The sequence below is a fragment of the Rattus rattus genome, chromosome 1 (assembly GCF_011064425.1).
Source record: "Rattus rattus isolate New Zealand chromosome 1, Rrattus_CSIRO_v1, whole genome shotgun sequence".
In the NCBI taxonomy this organism is placed as follows: Eukaryota; Metazoa; Chordata; class Mammalia; order Rodentia; family Muridae; genus Rattus; species Rattus rattus.
The window spans coordinates 220,940,271-220,948,227 of NC_046154.1; the positions used below are offsets into that span (position 1 = coordinate 220,940,271).

The 7,957-nt window shown below is 36.1% G+C and overlaps 1 pseudogene; it reads right to left on the reverse strand.

The window, feature by feature from the left end:
* Positions 1–6,247, reverse strand: part of LOC116887193 — a 29,679-nt pseudogene extending 23,432 nt beyond the window's left edge.
* Positions 6,248–7,957: the final 1,710 nt, after the last annotated feature.

The following is a 7,957-nucleotide window of genomic DNA, read 5'->3' on the forward strand; positions in this document are numbered from 1 at the left end:
CATTGCTTGTTTCTAGCTACCTACTATCTATTTAACTTTTAAAATGTTTTAGTATAGTTAGACTAGTATTGGACATGACCCTGAGTTTGATTGTCTAACTACTTTCAATTACTAGAACTCCATATTACTTAGGTACAATAACTTAAACAAGAGTTGAAACATATATACACAGTGTGTTGTAACAAAATATAATCCTAAATATGTATCATTACACACAGATCTATACCAATGTAAGATTTTTTCTAGTAGTGTGTCTCTTAATTGAGCAACTATTATATCAAATAAGTATTATATTGGGTAACTATTATATTGAGGTAGACTCAATAATCTACAAATTATTTATATTACTCCAGTATGATTGCTGTGTCCTCAGTTTTCCCTTCTCATCTCTACTCCTACTTTCCTCCTAACACTAGAAAAAGTAGTAGAAGAAAAAGAAGAGCAAAGAAAAAATAATTTTAAAAAAGCCCTGAATCTAACAACCCTTATTGTATCAAGACCATTTAGAACTTGAAACCAACCCCTTTTAAACATGACAAATACCCATCATCATTAACACCTGAAACTCACCCACCCTACCTCTTGGAAATGGAGGCATTGCTCTCTTAAAATTGCTTGCCACTCTCTGAGTGTGTTGTTTTCTCTTGGGAGCCCAGTGAATATTGGTTAGCCTTAAGTAAACTATCTGTAATTAGTCTGTGTTCTGAGAAATTGCAAGCTTCAATGAAGTTCTAACTGGACCATCTGAGAGGCTGACCTAACTGGAGTCAGCAGCTTTGAAAGTATACTGGAAGCAACTTTTGGGAAAACAGCTATTGAGATAGTCTGAGGTTGGATGAGGCAGGATGTTGAATTAACAGTGTCTTTGCATCTCAACATCCTCTTAAGCATCCTTGATAGTGGTCTTTTCAAGGCTATTTTAACTTCATTGGTATCTTTAATCATATAAAGTTTCACAAGTAGCATAGATTTCTGCAATAGCATGTGTATGGGATGTGTAGTACAAACAGAGCAGTTAAAGACGATTCTTTGCTCTCTTTTAGGGCATGGTTAGTTTAGACTATATAATGAAACTATAATATAAATTTTTATCTATGACATCTGAAAGGATGGCATGATATGTCCTGAGGATTCTGTAGCCAACAAGATTTATTGGCTATTTTTAGCTAAAGTCCTGGCTGGAGAAATTTTCCAGTTTCGGAACTACTCCTATGTAGAGGGAGCAGCAAATCTGTTTGGATTTAAACTTAAATTTTTCTTTTTATGACTGTTCATATTCAGGCTTTAACTTTTCTATTTGACCCTTTGTTGCTATGCATTTAATCCATTTTAGACTTTGTTTTACTTCGGAGAATGTCCTATATCCTGGGTGCTGTGTAGATACCTTTCGAAATGTCTAAGTTGGATTCCAGGATTCTTGTGGAAGTGTTACAATTGCTCCTGTATCCATTATGCCTTTAATTTTGATCTCATCTAATTGTAATTTTAACATTGGTCTCATTTTTATAGCAGTTTGATAAAAATAGTTGTTGTTTGGTCAATCCTGTGTTTTGTGTTTTATTTATTAAAGCTGTTCTGTCTTTGACATCTATTTTAATGTTTCTGTGGATGAGTTTCTCCACTGGTCATCTGCAATGGTAGACTTGAATTTAATATCAAGGCCTCAAAGGTCAATTCCCAACAGGTTACATAGCTTTTCCCTTTGTTGTTGTTGTTATTGTTTGTTTGTTTGTTCTGTTTTGTTTAGTTTTTGTTTTGGTTTATTTTTTTATTGGATGTTTTTTTAAATTTACATTTCAAATGTTATTCTCATTCCTGGTTTCCTGTCCATAATCACCAATCTGCTCCCCCTCCCCTTCTTCTAAAAGGGTGTTCCCCTCCCCATCCTCCTCCCTTCCTGTCCCACACCAACATTTACTTACACTGTGGGTCAAAACTTGGCAGGATGAAGGGCTTCTCCTTCCTTTGGTGCCCAACAAGGCCATCCACTGCTATATATGCAGCTGGAACCATGGGTCAGTCCATGGCATTGGGTAGTGATTTAATTTCTGGGTGCTCTGGTTGGTTGGTATGATTGTTTTTATGGGGTTGCAAGGCCCTTCAGCCCTTTCAATTCTTTCTCTAATTCCTCCAACGGGGATCCCTTTCTCAGTTCAGTGGTTTGCTGGTAGCATTTGCTTCTGTATTTGAAATGCTCTGGCTGTGTCTCTCAGAAGACATCTACATCCAGTTCCTGTCAGCATGCAATTCTTAGATTTATTAATTTTATCTAGTTTGCTTGCATGCATATATATATATATATATATATATATATATATATATATATATGCCAAATGTGTGGCAGACTCTGAATGGTCATTCCTTCAGTGTCAGCTCCAAACATTGCTCCAAATCCTCTCCAATAAATATTTATGTACCCCCTTTTTAGAAGGAGGGAAGCATCCACACTTTGGTCATCATTCTTCTTTAGCTTCATGTAGTCTGTGGATTATATCTAGGGTAACTCAAGCTTTGGGGCTAATATCCACCTATCTGTGTGTGTTTCTCTGTGATTGGGTTACCTCACTCAGGATGATATTTTCTAGTTCCATCCATTTGCCTATGAATTTCATTAAGTCATTCTTTTTGATAGCTGAGAAGTACTCCATTATATAGATATACCACATTTTCTGTATCCATTCCTCTGTTGAAGGGTATCTGGGTTCTTTCCAGCTTCTGGCTATTATAAATAATGCTGCTGTGAATATAGTAGAGCATGTGTTTTGTTATATGTTGGAGCATCTTCTGTGTACATGCCCAGGAGAGGTATAGTTGGGTCTTCAAGTATTCCAATGTCCAATTTTCTGAAAAACTCCAGACTGATTTCCAGAGTGGTTGTACTACTTTGCAATCCTACCAACAAAAGAGGAGTGCTCCTCTTTCTCCACATCCTCACCATCATCAGTTTTCATGTGAGTTTTTTATCTTAGCCATTCTGGCTGGTGTGAGGGGGAATCTCAAGGTTGTTTTGATTTGCACTTCCCTGATGACTAAGGATGTTGAACATTTCTTTAGGTGCTTTTCAGCAATTAGAGACTCCTCAATTAAGAATTTTTTATTTAGCTCTATATCCAATTTTGTAATAGGGTTATTTGGCTCTCTGTAGTATAACTTTTTGAGTACTTATATATTTTGGATATTAGCCCTCTATCAGATGTAGAATTGGTAAAGATCTTTTACCAATCTTTTCGTTGCTATTTTGTCCTAATGACAGTGTCCTCTGCCTTAGAGAAGCTTTGCAGTTTTATGAGGTCCCATTTGTCCATTCTTTATTTTAGAGCATAAGCCATTGGTGTTTTGTTCAGGAAATTTTCTCCAGTGCCCATGTGTTTGAGGCTTTTCCCCACTTTTTCTTCTATTAGTTTGAGTGTATCTGGTTTAATGTGGAGATCCTTGATCCACTTGGACTAAAGCTTTGTACAAATAAAAATGGGTCAATTTGCATTCTTTTACATGCTGACCTCCAGTTGAACCAACACCATTTTTTGAAAATGCTACCCTGGATGGTTTTAGTTACTTCGTAAAATATCAAGTGACCAGAGGTGTGTGGGTTCATTTCTGGGTCTTCAATTCTATATGCCTGATCTACCTGCCTGTCTCTGCACCAATACCATATGGTTTTTTATCACTATTGCTCTTTAATATTGCTTGAGGTATGGATATTGATTCCCCCAGAAGGATTTTATTGTTGAGTATTGTTATTGATATCTTGTTTTTTTTTTTGTTATTCCAAATGAATTTGGAAATTGGTCATTCTAACTCTGTGAAGAATTTTGCTAGAATTTTGATGCGGATTACATTGAATCTGTAGATTGCTTTTGACAAAATGACCATTTTTCCTATATTAATCCTGCCATCTCATGAGCATGGGGATTTTTCCATTTTTGACATCGTCTTCAAATTCTTTCTTTGGAGACTTGAAGTTCTTGTCATACAGATCTCTCACTTGCTTGGTTAGAGTCACACTGAGGTATTTTATATTATTTAGGACTATTGTGAAGGGTGTCATTTTCCTAATTTCTTTCTCAGCCTGTTTATTATTTGAGTAGAGGAAGGCTACTGATTTGTTTGAATTAATTTTATACTCAGCCACATTCCTGAAGGTGTCTATCAGGTTTAATAGTTCTCTTGAGGAACTTTTGGGGTCATGTATGTATACTATCATGTCATCTGCAAATAGTAATATTTTGACTTCTTCCTTACCAATGTGTATCCTTTGAACTCCTTTCATTGTCTGATTGCTCTGGCTAGGATTTTCAGTACTATATTGAATAAGTAGGGAGAGAGTGGGTAGCCTTGTCTAGACCTTGATTTTAGTGGGATTGCTTCAAGTTTCTCTCCTTTTAGTTTGATGTTAGCTATTGGTTTGCTGTATATGGCTTTTAGTATGTTCAGGTATGAGCCTTGAATTCCTGTTCTTTCTAGGACTTTTATCATGAGGGGATGTTGAATTTTGCCAAATGCTTTCTCAGCATCTAATGAAATGATCATGTGGATTTTATCTTTCAGTTTGTTTATATAGTGGATTACATTGAAGGTTTTCCATATATTAAACCATCCCTGCATCCCTGGGATGAAACGTACTTGATCAAGATGGATGATTGTTTTGAGGTATTCTTGGATTCAGTTTGCAAGAATTTTATTGCATATTTTTGCATCAATATTCATAAGGGAAATTGGTCTGAAGTTCTCTTTCTTTGTTGGGTCTTTGTGTGGTTTAGGTATAAGAGTAATTGTGGCTTCATAGAAGGAATTCGGTAGTGCTCCATCTGTTTCAATTTTGTGGAATAGTTCGGATAGTATTGGTATGAGGTCTTCTAGGAAAGTTCTGATAGACTTCTGCACTGAACCCATCTGAACCTTTGAAAATAATGGAAAAAATATAAATAAACGGAGGAAGATTCTAAAATAGAGACAGTATAATTAAGGCCAGAGCTCTTTTTAGTTGGACTCTTTTTAGTTGGGAGTCTTTTAATAACTGTTTTAATTTCTTTAGGAGTTATGGGGCATTGTGTAGATAGTTTATCTGATCCTGATTTAATTTTGTACCTGGTGTTTGTCTAGAAAATTGTTCATCTCCTCCAGATTTTCAGTTTTTTTGAATATAGGGTTTTGTAGTAGGATCTGATGATTTTTTTTTCCATTTCCTCAGATTCTGTTGTTATGTCTCCCTTTGCATTTCTGTTTGTTAATTTGGATACTGTCTCTGGGTCTCCTGATTAGTTTGTCCCTTGTTGATCTACATTCTTTAGTCCAGTGTCAGATTTTGGGTCATCTTCTGCATATTCCAGAAAGCTGAGGCCTTCTATTGTATTATCTCTAGGAAAAAAAAACACTGTTACTAGATATTCCTTGCCTACAATCTCCTTTCAATTGTCCTTGCTTGTCACAATTAAAACATTCATCAGTTTGCTTTTCCTAAAACTTCTAGAAATTATTTTATTCTATTAAAGTTTTACTCTTATGACTTTTTAAAATGTAGCCTTTGAATGGGATGCTGTCTAAATTAATTTTGTAAGTGTATGTCTAGCATCTGCTGGTATTTGTTGTACAATAACTGGATAAGCTGATATTGTTTGTCTAACAAGCTTTTGCCAACTTTCCTGACTTTTATTATATGGTAGTACTGTAGGCTCTAGCCTTACTTATGCTGTCTCTATTTTAGAATCTTCCTCAGTTTATTTATATTTTTTCTATTATTTTCAAAGGTTAATATCCATTTTTTATGTTTTTTCTTGTTTTTCTTGTATCTCTATTACCCTAGTATTTTATTTTTACTCACTATTTGTTTTAATTTTTCTTCTAAAGGCTGTCTCTACTTTTTATATTTCTCTTTTTCTTGTATCTCTAAAACCCTCTTTTTCAGAAGGTATAAAAATATTGTGATTATTCAGATTAGGATAATAAATACTAGTTTAATAAAAACATAATTGATAATGTGTCAGTTTTGATTGGGGCAATCATCTAGCTGTTTCACATAAAATTGCATTATACAGAGTATGAGAGTTCTGTGCATCATGACTTTTTTCTTTATATGCCTTATTACTTTAAATGTATTGAATTCTCTCTCTAAGACTTCTTCACTTTTCCAATTTTAAATTAACTATTTCTTCCTATGATGGTTTTATACTGTTTCATTTCTCTTTTTATTGTTTTCAAACTTAATACCTTACCAGGTCAGAAGTTTGGGACTTTCCAGTCCCACCATAGTTCCAGTTTAATCTGGAAGTTTCTCATGGCAATATATTTGGTGTCTAATTCCACTCCCTCAACTCAGACTTTTAGGTTGCTATTGCTGGTTCACCAAATCTCTGTCCCCTTAGAGTTAGTCCGTCTAACTCTAAGGTTATAGGATTAACTATAACGTTGTAGGATTTTCCATCATGAACCAGAATTGAGCTCTCTAGCTCTTTCTAGTGTGCTTTTCAACCTTTCCCTGAGCTACTGTGCCCTCATACACAGCTCTGAGAAAGAGCAGGGCAGCTCAAGCATCCATTAGATAGGTTAGCTTAGGAGACTCTTCTTTACTCTCTGTAAAAAAGATTTAGCCTGCAAGCCAGCTAGGGGACTTGTTTCCCACACTTCACCTGGGATACTTTTTCTCAGGCTATAAGCTTGCATTCTAAGAGCAAATACATGGGAGCCAAGTTAAGTGAGGGATTCTTCGCCCATGTCCCAGTTTCCAAAATAACAACTCTGAGACTTAATTATATGTGAATAAATGCCAAGGCCATAAGCTTGGGTTTGTTCCTTGACTAGTTTGTAATTTAATTAATCCATTTGTTTATTCTATAATTACCACATGTCTGTATCATGTGCACAAATTTGTCTCCTCGGTGACTGGGTGAATTTCTTCCTATGCCTGACTTTTTCCCAAGATTCTCTTTCCATACCTAAATGCTCACCTCCTATTTCTTGCCTTAACTCACTAGGCAATCAGTTTTATATTGACAGGGCATGCTTCCATACAGTTCTTAAAAGATTCTCTCTATATTTTAGTAAATCATACTAAATGTTAGGACAATGAATTTACTGGGATAAGGCTGGATATCTTTTGTATTTTTTTCCTTTTTTCTTTTCTTTAATTGGATATTTTACTTATTTACATTTCAAATGTTATCCCCTTTCCCAGTTTCTCCTCCAGAAACTCCCCAGCTAATTGCCCCACCCTGTCTCCATGCAGCCCCACCCACCCACTTTCTCCTGCCTCCATGTCCTGAAGTTCCCCTACACTGGAGCATAGAGCCTTCATAGAACCAACAGCCTCTCCTCCCATTGATACCCGACAAAGCCCATCTTCTTCTACATATGCAGCTGGATCCATGGGTCGCTACATGTGTACTCTTTGGTTGGTGGTTTAATCCCTGAGAGCTCTGGGATGTCTGGTTTGTTGATAATGTTGTTCTTCCTATAGGGTTGCAAACCCCGACAATTACCTCAGTCCTTTCTTAACTCCATTGGAGACCCCATTCTTAGTCCAATGGTTGTCTGTAAGCATCTGCCTCTGTATTTGTCAGACTCTGGCAGAGCCTCTCAGGAGAAAGCTATATCAGGCTCCAGTCAGCATGCACCTATGGTCATCCCCAATAGTGAATGGACTTGGTGACTGCATGTGGGATGGATCCTCATGTGTGGCAGTCTCTGGATAGGCAAGGAATTGTCACATCTCTAAAATTTTCTTTCTATTCCAATAATAGATATTGATAGAAATTTTGACAATATTCAGAATCAAATTACAAAACAAATGTAAGAAGTTATTCTCAGATTGCTGCATGTTTACACACACACACACACACACACATACACAGGGGTGATGGGAGTGGGGAGGGAGCGAGAGAGAAAGAGGACAGAGATAAATATAAGAATTAAATTATACCAAAAATGTGTTTTCACTCATCTAGTTATGTTTTACTACAAA